The sequence below is a fragment of the Callorhinus ursinus genome, unplaced genomic scaffold (assembly GCF_003265705.2).
Source record: "Callorhinus ursinus isolate GAN/ISIS: 27379988/994484 unplaced genomic scaffold, GSC_fseal_2.0 scaffold14, whole genome shotgun sequence".
Taxonomy (NCBI): Eukaryota; Metazoa; Chordata; class Mammalia; order Carnivora; family Otariidae; genus Callorhinus; species Callorhinus ursinus.
The window spans coordinates 2,922,609-2,932,311 of NW_027397076.1; the positions used below are offsets into that span (position 1 = coordinate 2,922,609).

A 9,703-nucleotide genomic window follows, 5' to 3' on the forward strand; every position below is an offset into this window, starting at 1 on the left:
GGCGCGCAACGGCGCAGCCTGAGAGTGAGAGGCGCTCAGTGCGCAGGTGCCGAGACTGCCGCGGGGGGCGGGGGGCACGGCTCTGTCGGCTGTGGCTGCTCCTGTGCGGCCGGCGGTGTGCCGACTCCTTCCAGGCGTGCTTGGAGAACGTTAACGCCGAGAGAGAGGCTGCAGAATATGTGACTTGCCACTCCGCAAGCCCCAGGCGTCTCTGGTTCTTAACTCATTTCCTCCGCGGCGCTCCGCTCCAGCCACAGGCATCTGCTCTGAGAAGCCTTAGGTTGAGCCCAGGCTCTGCTAGTTTTCTCCTGTTACAGCAAAATATGAAACAGCTTGTAGTCCTTGATCTATATCGGACAGTATAGTAGTAGTCTGTTACATAGCAATCACCCCAAAGTTTAACGGCTTAAAACAACGAACGTTAGTTGTCCCCCAGGTTCTGTATGTCAAGAATTTGGGCCTGGCGTCTCTGGGTGGTTCTGTCTCGGTCTCTCGTGAGCCAAGGCTGCAAGTTATCTGAAGTCTTGACTCAGGCTGGAGAACCTGCTTGCTGGATAGCTCACTCACATGACTGTTGGCGGGAGGCCTGTTTTTCAGGGCAAGGACCTCTCTATAGGGCCAGTTGAGTGTCCCCATGACTTAGCATCTGGCTTCTTTCATAACACGTGGTCCCAAAGAGACCAAAGCAGAAGCCACAGTGTCTGTTGTGATCAAGCCTCAGAGGTCACATACCATCATTTCTGTCATTCTAGACAACCCTACAGTGTGGGAGGATCAACCCAAAGGCATGAATACCAGTAGGGATCATTGGGATCCATTTGGAAGGCCGGCTACTATAGAGAGTCTGACGATGATGATGATGATGATGATAACTTAGATGAGAGAGAGGGAATCGTCAAATTTCACCCTTGTATGAGAGCCGTTGTCCAAATCATTATGAAAGAGTTGAATGAAGTTTCTCCCAGTAGGTGGCAGTACTTGTCCACATCCTGATCTTCATTGGTTAAATAAACATGTATTGAACACCTACTTTGTGCTAGATATTATTACAGGTGCTGGGGACTCAAAAGATTGAATTCACAGTTGAGTGAATCAACTCTTGTAGTAGAGTGTAATGAGTTTTTTGTTTATGACAGATAATAACAATCCTGGGGACTGGGGTACACAGAGAAGGGTGGTTGTGCCAGTAGGATTCTTTTTTTTTTAATTTCTTTTTATTATGTTATGTTAGTCACCATACAGTACATCATTAGTTTTTGAGGTAGTGTTCCATGATTCATTGTTTGCATATAACACCCAGGGCTCCACGCAATATGTGCCCTCCTTAATACCCATCTTTAGTGGCAAACAATATGAGATTGAGGAAGGGTGGCAGGACCAGGGTGGCTCAGTGTGGCCAGAGGGAAGGACAGAGTGGGTACATCTCAGATAAAGAAGATCCTTGAGCTAAGCCAAGGATTTAAGACACATTCTAGAATGTGTGAGAAGCCAATGGAGAGTTTTAAGCAAGGGATTCTTTATCAGGTTTCTTAGTTCTGAGCAATAGAGACTGACTCTGGCCGACTAAGAAGAAAAGGAACATGTTAAAAAGGATACTGGATAGCTCAGGGAATTCTGGGAAGGACTAAAGAGGTTCCAGGCTAATTCCAGGAATGAAACTCAGAACCACGCTGAAGAACTGGCCTGATGGGGAAACTAGCCTGACTGACTGGGATTGCCCCACCCTGCCCTGGAGGAAACTGCTGTCTCCCTGACAGAAACCACTGTGGAATGGCAGCCACCTTCAAATGCCACACGTTTTTGTGACCTCCTACACCAACAAAATGCCAAGCTTCCAAAAGAGCCCGTTTCCTCACCTTGCTCACTTCTAAATCAAAGGCTCATAGGGATACATCTGATTAAGGGGGATGGGAGTCCCATGCCTGAGTCCTGGCTGCAAAGGAGACTGAGATTGGGGGGGGTCTGAACTCCTTCCTTGGGAAGGCAAATATCCCCAAATGTTAAAAAAAAAAAAAAAAAAGGCCATTCAAAAGATGGCAGGAAGCCATGAGTCTGACAGGCATACAGCACAAGGGACACAGGTCAGATCTGAAATGTGAATCTATCACCTGTCGCGTGTAGGGGCTATATTAGATCAGGGTTCCTCAACCTTGGCACTGTTGACACTTGGGCTTCATGAGTGTTAGTTGTGGAGGACTATCCTATGCCTTGTAGGATGTTTAGCAGCATCCCTAGTCTATCCACAAAATGCTGCTAGAAACCTCTCCCCCAATTGTAAAAACCAAGGATGTGCTCAAACTTGGACACATATTCCCTAGAGGGTGAAACTGCCTTGAAAACCACTGGATTGGGGACCAGCTTAGTTTGGAGGCTCTTTTGGTAACAGAAGAAAGGAATTAGTGGGATGACGGTAAGAATGGAGATGATGGGTGGACAGGGATGATGTTACAGAGGTAGAAATAATAGAAATTGGAAAATGGCTATATTTGGAGGTCTTATAAGTTCGAATATAGCTTCAGCTGCCGGAAGAGATATGAAATAATAGTGACCTATGCAAAATATGTTTATTTCTCTCTGAGATACCATTCTTGGAGAAAGCAGTGCAAGGCTAATATGATGGCCATCTTTAGAGACCATCTACCCCAGTCTACCTCTCAGTACGTTGTAAAGCTGGATAAGTTTCCATCTATAAAAATGAAAATAGTAAATAAGAATGTATCAGACAGCTGTGTTATAAAGATTAAGTAAGATTATACCTTTTCTGTTTTTTTGTTGTAAACCATTAAATTTGTGATGATTTGTTAAAACAATAGAAAACCAATCTAACTGGGATCCTTGTCTCAATCCTTTGCCCATTAGGTATAACCATCAGCATGGCAGAAGTAATCCAACCACAGGGGTTTAGAAGGGTCCTGGAAGAGAACCAGAACATCCTCAAGGCACCACCAAGATTTAAGGTACTCCGGAGGATAATTCTCCAAAACTTCAAAGATCCGTGACAATGTTACATAGCCTCTCTTTCAACTATTTCCCTCCTTCATAATTTTTTTTTAATTTCTTGCAGGATGTCACTTTAATGTCTGCAAGCAACAGTTACTGCAACTTTCAAAGAGTTCAGAAATTTGCAGTTCTTTTTTTTTAATGGACGATTTTATAGAATACTAAAAGGGACAATATCACTTTTCTATGGGAATACATATACTCCCTCTAGACTTTTTTTAAATAAACATTTTATTTTAGAATGGTTTTAGATTTATAGAATGATTTAGGGGCACCTGGGTGGCTCAGTCGGTTAAGCAGCTGCCTTCAGCTCAGGTCATGATCCCAGGGTCCTGGGATTAAGCCCTGCATCGGGCTCTCTGCTCAGCAGGGAGCATGCTTCTCCCTCTACCTGCCGCTCTGCCTACTTGGGCTCTCTCTGTCTGTGTCAAATAAATAAATAAATAAAATATTTTTTAAAAAAAGGTTTATAGAATGATTTAAAGACTTATACACCGCACACCCAATTATCCCTATCAGTAACATCACAGATGAGTGTAGAACATTTATCACAACTAATGAATTAATGTTGATATATTTGTATCAACCGAAGTCCATGCTTAATTCAGATTCCCTCAGTTTTTTCTTAATGTCCTTTTTCTGTTCCAAGATCCCATCCAGGACACCACATTACATTTAGTCATCATGTCTCCTTAGGTTCTTCTGGGCTATGACAGTTTCTTAAACTTTCCTTTTTTTAATGACCCTGACAGTTTTAATGATTACTGGCCAATTATTTTGTAGAACATCCCTCAACTGGGATTTGTCTGATGTTTTCTCATGATTAGACTGAGGTAACATGCTCCTAGGAAGAAGACCACTGAAGTCAAGGTGCCATTCTCATTACATCAACAGTGTATACTGTCAATATGACATCTCACTGTTGCTGTTAATCCTGACCGCTTGGTTTCTCCACTGTAAAGGTACTCCTTTTTTCTCCTTTTCATATTGTAGCCTTTGGAAGAAAGTCACTATGTGCAGCCCACACTTAGAGTGGGAGTTATGCTATACCTTATTAGGGGTGGAGACTCTACATAAATCATTTGAATTTCTTCTGTACAGGAGATTTGTCTATTCTCTATTTATTCTATCCTTTATATCAGTGTGGACTTATATTTATTTTATACTTTGGCTTATAATCCAATACTGCTTCATTTAATTTTTTGCTCAAATTGTTCCAACTTTGGCCACTGGGAAATCTTTCATTTGGCTACTGTATCCACTTGACATCATTGTGGATTTTTGTTCATCTGTCCTTTTTTTCTGTTTTTGAACACTTTCTTATTTTCTGGCACTGTAAGATGCTCTAGTATCATTTTGTATATATCCTGCCCCAACCCTAGAATCAACCATTCTTCCGAGGTGCACTAGTTCTTTTTACTGGAGAGTGGTATTAGAAACCAAGATCTGGGTGCTAGGTGTGCTCATTGCATTTGAGGTGTTATTGCTTCTAAGCCTTCTCAGCTAACACAACAGGGAGATACGTGTATGTACACACTATTTCTTTTTTCTTTAAGATTTTTATTTATTTATTTGAGAGAGAGAGATTGAGAGACAGAGAGCATGAGAGGGAAGAGGGTCAGAGGGAGAAGCAGACCCCCTGCTGAGCAGGGAGCCCGATGCGGGGCTCGATCCTGGGACTCCAGGATCATGACCTGAGCCAAAGGCAGTCACTTAACCAACTGAGCCACCCAGGCGCCCCTGTACACACTATTTCCATACCTAACCATCTGTATCTATATTAAGCTGAGCATGAGTTCATTCTGATGTTTCCAACTCTAATCCTTTACCACACAATCTTTTTGGTCTCCTCCCTTGCTTATCTGTAACTTCCCAATCCAACTGTGACAAACCTAGCTCGCCACCATCCATTTGCTTAATCATTCATTTCCAGAATCTATGTATAGTGGTTTCAGATGCTTATCAAAACAACATTATCAACCAGAGTACAGTGCTTCAACAACAGTGTCTGCTGCCCTTTGTCTTACAGCTTCCATTCATTCCCAAAAGACACAGGTCAGCACCTTGTTCCCCAATCCCCTTCAGCAAGGTTGTTTCATACATTTGTAACACATTTAGATTCTTTTCTCACATTCTGCATTCTCTCTTGGACCCCTCAATCTCCTATGTGATTTTTTTAAAATTTACATACATTAAGATTTACTCTTTGATATGTAAAGTTCTATCAGTTTTGACAGATGCATAATGTCTTATTTCACTAACCTAAAAAATCCCCTGCACTTCAACCTTCTCCACCACAGCCCCCCAGCCTCTGGCAATTACTGATCTCTTTACCATCTCTTTAGTTTTGCCTTTTCCAGAATGTCGTATGATTGGAATCATTGTATAGCATTTTCTGGCTTCATGACTAACTTTTTTACTTAGCAATATGCGGTTGAGATTAATCCATGTCTTTTTGTGGCTTCCTAGCTCATTTCTTTTTAACATTGAATAACATGCCATTGTATGGATGTACTACAGTTTATCCATTCACCTATTGAGGGACATCTTGGATGCTTCCAGTTTGGGACAATTATGAATAAAACTACTATAAACATTGTGTTTGTGCAGGTTTTTATGTGGACCTAAGTTTTCAAATCGGTTGGATAAACACCCAGAAACACCATTGCTGGGTCGTATGGCAAGACTAGGTTTAATTTTGTAGGAAACTGCCAAACTGTTTTCCAATATGGCTATACCATTTTGCATTCCCTTTAGCAATGAATATGAGAGTTCCTGTTTCTCTACATCCTCACCATTGATTTGTATTGTCAGGTTGTTTTTAATTTTAGTCGTTCTAATAGATGTGTCTCATTGCTTTAATTTGCAATTCTTAATAACAATGTTGAGCATCTTTCTGTATGTTTATTTGCCATCTGTAGATCTTCTTCAGTGAGGTCTCTTCAAATTCTTGCCCACTTTTTAAATGTTTTTTTCTTATTGTTGAGTTTCCTGTAGTTTCTGAATAGAAATCAGATTTCTGTGCCTGATTAAAAACCCTTCATAGTCCAGCTGAAACCACTTTCTTCAATCTGCCCAATGACCCCTATAGACTACTCATAATGCGCTACTCCAGAATGCCTCTCCCCCTACTTTACATCCTCTCCCACCAAGTAAGTTCCTGTGCTTTTGCATATGCTGACCCTTCTGCCTGGAATACTTTTCTTTTCCTTCTTCCAAGGAAAGTATGTTGCTCCTTCCTTTTGTTCTAAGAGCACTTGGAACATGCTTTTCAATGTTATCCATCACATCATAGTGCAATTATTTACATATCAGGCTTTCTCCAGTCTTAGGTTATGAGTTTTTCAAGGGGAAAAGGCAGGTCTTAATCCATCTTCACAACGTTCAGTCCCCACCTCCCTTGTTAGGACTGGTTAAGCAAAATTTTAAATGGTATAAAGATATCCATAAAGATATCTCTGAGTTCTTGATATATCTGTTTGGAAAGTAAGATTTTCATTCTATCTCCACCAAAGAAAGCCAGGTTGGCCTTAGTTTGAGTGTTTACTTAAATCCAATCCATTTTCCTGAATCTTGAGCTTTAATTTACACAGTGTTTCTAATTTAGCCCTGGAGAAGGGCTTGAGAATTTGCATTTCTAACGATTTTCAGGTGATGCTACTGTGAAACCATACTTTGGGAACCACTGGTCTATACCATGTGGTCTTGCTGTGGTTGTTTTGGGTTTTCTTAACACTTACAAAGCACGTTGAGGTATCTGCTATGCTTGGTGAGAAACTGAAATGGACCTTAAAAAGTGTTGTGAAATGAAATTAGAACGATGCAAGTTAGGAAAAGAATCTTCAGAAGTTGTTGAAATGATTAAAACCCCACCCAAGGACCAAATGAAGATCTCTGGAATCTATTGAAAAAAAGAAAAATATTCTTGGAAAGCAAACTAGAAGGAGTCATACAGAAGACAGGGATAGGGGGTGGAAGGAGCATCAAGGATTTTCACAGCTCAATATGTAAACCTCAGTGTTGTTTGAAACTGTCACCAAGAGAATGTATTCAAATATGTATTGGATAATTAAGAAAAATATTATTGGGGGGTGCCTGGGTGGCTCAGTCATTAAGCATCTGCCTTCAGTTCAGGTCATGGTCCTGGGGTCCTGGGATCGAGCCCCGCATGGGGCTCCCTGCTCAGCGGGAAGCCTGCTTCTCCCTCTCCCACTCCCCTGTTTGTGTTCCCTCTCTCGCTGTGTCTCTCTCTGTCAAATAAATAAATAAAATCTTAAAAAAAAAGAAAAATATTATTAGGAATATTAGACTCTGACCCTCCAGAGGCATGCCATTTTTCTACAGCAAGGGCTAGATAGAATACTTGAATATACTTTATTTTCTTGGTTCTCAATCAAGGCCTGTCCAAGGACGTTAGCCATAGTCTGGAGACATTTTTGTCACAACTGGGGTAGGCGAAAGTGGTGCTACTAACATCAGGGTAGAGGCAAGGTGTGCTGCTAAATGTCCTACAATGCATAGGATAGTCCCCACATCAAAGAATTACATGGTCCAAAATGTCAATAGCATTGAGGTGGAGAAATTCTTATCTGTCTGAACTGGGCTTACACTGGTGGTTCTCAGACATTTCAGAGTTGTGTCACATTATCTGTTTGCTTGGTTCCACAATATCTCTCATGTCTCATAAAAGACATGTATGTTCATTTCAAATTTAAAATGAATTTAGTTTTTTATTATGTTCAGTTAGCCACTGTGTAGTACATAATTAGTCTTCAATGCAGTGCTCAATGATTCATTAGTTAAGTATAACACCCAGTGCTCATCACAGCACGTGCCCTCCTCAATACCCATCACCCTGTTACCCCCTCCCCCCACCCTCCTCCCTCTGAAACCCCTGGACTGTTTCTCGGGGTCCATAGTCTCTCATGGTTCATCTCCCTCTCTGATTCCTCCCCCTTTGGATTTCCCTCCCTTCCCCTACATTCCTCCGTACTATTGCTTATGTTACTCAGCCATCAGAAATGATGAATACCCACTGTTTGCATCTACATGGATAGAACTGGAGGGGATTATGTTAAGTGAAGTAAGTCAAACAGAGAAAGACAATTATATGGTTTCACTCAAATTTAACATGAACTTAAATTCAGTTTGAACTACAAGTAATAAAATGTAACTCCCTTTTAGACAACTGATAATAAGTGAGGTAAGTGAGTAAGTGGGTTTGTTTTGTTTATTTTTCAAAACTGGAAGGGAGTCCACGGCTGTAAACTATTCCAGAGTGTGATTAGCGGGAGAACCACGGTCTGGTCTGTCGTCACAGGCATCAGGAGAAGGTGGCCTGAGACAGAGCTGGGAAGAGAGGGGGAGATGCTTGCTGCCAGGTGACAGGGTGATTCTGCCAGATGTCTCCTCAGCCCGTCCAGAGTGAACTGTAGGGTCACTGATCTCTCTCAAGAGCCACACAAGTTCCAGACAGCTTCCTCTGGTCTGGAATAAGCTAGCAACTTCAAACAGACACATCTATCTGTGTCACTGTCACAGATTCAATTAGCGGCTTGGAAAACTAGATGTACTGCCTAGCAACAGCATCCTTCTCTCTCCCCACCTTCCACATCCCCTGGGTTGTGGGTTGCCCTTTAGCGACCCTCCTGAAGAGGCAGTTTGGCGTAGTGGTTAAAACCACAGACTCCAGGAAGCGGGACACCTGGGTCCTGAGTCCTGGCTCTACAACCTTAGCCGTGACACCTAAGCTTCGGCATATACTTAACCCCTTCGTTTTCTCACCTATAAAATTGAGAGAATATTAGTACCTCACACAGTCTTCGTGGGGATTTAATAAGGTAATATATGGCTGGTGCCCAGAGCATAACAACAACAACAAAATGTTAGCTCTTATTTTTCCCTACCTCTTATTCCCTCTTCAGGGTGTCCTTTTAACCAGATTTCTCCAACACAAAATGTTGGTTCATTCTTCACCCCCCCCCGATATATAGATAATCCCTGTCCTCTCTCACTTTACTCTCCTGCAAAGAATAACATAATATGTCTTCCAAGCTCAAAAAAGTCTGGTATTCAGCTGCTTTTTCCTATATGGGAATAGCCCAGACATTCCAGAAACCAAGAAGTATGATGCTCAGTTCCTTAACACTTTATCTTGAAATTTTTCTTTAACGAACAATTATTCTAGCTAGTTAATTATGATGTTTCTTTGGAGTTTTAATTAAAGGTGCCCCTTGATCTGCAGAGACTAACATGCTGTCAGCCATTAGTAAGTGAAATAATTAATCTTGCCTTCTAGATTGCCATCATGGGTAGGCTGGATAAGTAGGAGTTCCCAGCAAATTTTCAGTTAAATCGGAAAAACTAAAATAAATAGTGAAACTGGACATAGTGCTACTGGCTTTTGTTGTAATGATGAATTCAGCAAATTTGCCTTAAAGCCACTCCTTGAGCGGAAAGGAGGCTAAGGAGCTGAAATCTCAGGCCCTTTCTAAATGAAATAAAACAGACTAGCTGCCCTCTCTTCTTCCATCTTTTTTTCCTAAGCTCGTATTATTCGAGCCTCTTTTTCTAGAATTATTCCATGTCCCACCTGAGCTGCACCATTATTTACTTTACTTTTCCCCATAAATCAGGCCACTTCTTAAACTGTATGTACATTGGTTTAGGGGCGCCTGGGTGGCTCAGTTTGTTAAGTATCTGA

At 41.6% G+C, this 9,703-nt stretch overlaps 1 long non-coding RNA gene across 1 annotated transcript; it reads left to right on the forward strand.

Annotated features, from left to right (window-relative positions):
- The first annotated feature begins 37 nt into the window (after positions 1-37).
- Positions 38-3,350, forward strand: LOC112831787 (uncharacterized). Its single transcript, XR_003210233.2, has 3 exons — positions 38-2,410; positions 2,860-2,957; positions 3,065-3,350. It is a non-coding gene; the product is annotated as an uncharacterized lncRNA (long non-coding RNA).
- The last annotated feature ends 6,353 nt before the right edge of the window (positions 3,351-9,703 follow it).